The 1308-nt window shown below is 34.0% G+C and overlaps 1 protein-coding gene across 1 annotated transcript in view; it reads left to right on the forward strand.

Annotated features, from left to right (window-relative positions):
• LOC118733618 (potassium channel subfamily K member 1-like) overlaps positions 1 to 1308 on the forward strand; it is a 5979-nt gene that overhangs the window by 2515 nt on the left and 2156 nt on the right. The gene's annotated exons all lie outside the window — the stretch shown is intronic.

A 1308-nucleotide genomic window follows, 5' to 3' on the forward strand; every position in this document is an offset into this window, starting at 1 on the left:
AAAATTAGTAAATTCTGCAACAAAGCAATGCAAAGTGAGGCCTTTTATTAATCTGCTCAAGTCCTTCCGCTAAATGTCGTACTGGATAAATTGGTCCGTCGAATCAGCGTTGCCAGGATGACGTTTTCCATTGTCTATTTAGCTTAAGCCATTTTCTGGCAAACATTTTAAGTAACAAACGAGCGTTACCGGTTCTTTCATTATTTGCTCTACAAATGATTTGTTTACCAATTAATTACGCAAATGATTTTTAGGTATAATACGCACAATCTGTCAGAAAAGTACCGGGATATGGATGACCCGTACAAAGGCTAGGTCTATATTTTTCAGAGATGGGCATACCTAAATACTTTTATATTTAAAGTACCAGTTTGGGTACTAAATGCTCAAATACGTAGTATTTAGAGATGTCTAAATATTCATGTAAAAAGAAATTTACGTATTTAGGAGTTGCTAAATACTCAAGTTAAAAATACTTAGGTATTTGAGAGCTTTCAGATATTAAAGTAAAAAAACTTGGGAATTTAAAAAATTAACACCTTACCTTACACCCACCTCAACTTAGCTTACCACAACTCACTTCACCTCACCTCAAATCAACTCATCACACAGAAACTCACCACACCTCATCCTACCATACCTAAATTCACCAAACCTTAACTTACCACAACTGAACACATCACACCCGTTCTCACCTAAACTCATCACACCTCAATTTGGGAACTATTTCTGGATTTTAGAGATTCTCGGTACTAAATCAGGATTTTCAAGACTATTTTGCGATTCTCGAGAATATTTTGTATTTCTCGGAACTATGTCGGGATTTTCGAGACTACTTCTATATTCCAGGGACTATTTCCTGATTTTCGGAATTTTCGTTGTATTTATCGATTTTGATATCGATAAATTTATTGATTATTCAATCAATATATTTATCCATATTTTTATAGATATTTGTATTCACATTGGCATCGATTTTTTATTTTGAATGAAAATACAGTTGGGCAATTCACAAGGTGTTGTGAAGTTATATTTTCCTAACAAAAGTTGTGTTAAAACACGACGGTTGTGAACACCTGTTACGATTATTTATTATATCTCAGCACTTAACCTCACATAACACCGAATAAACATAGGTTGCAGAGTTGTATCGTCATGTGTTATTTTTCTTCACAAAACAATAACAACATTTTTACAACTGTCATGAAATATCATGACTTCACGACAAACACGACAAATACGACACCTTGTGAATTGCCCAAGTATATTTTGCTTAGCTGCCCATCCATCTTTGCACGAAAAACTTGT

The sequence above is a fragment of the Rhagoletis pomonella genome, unplaced genomic scaffold (assembly GCF_013731165.1).
Source record: "Rhagoletis pomonella isolate Grant_MI unplaced genomic scaffold, Rhpom_1.0 Rhpom_scaffold_00002, whole genome shotgun sequence".
NCBI lineage: Eukaryota > Metazoa > Arthropoda > Insecta > Diptera > Tephritidae > Rhagoletis > Rhagoletis pomonella.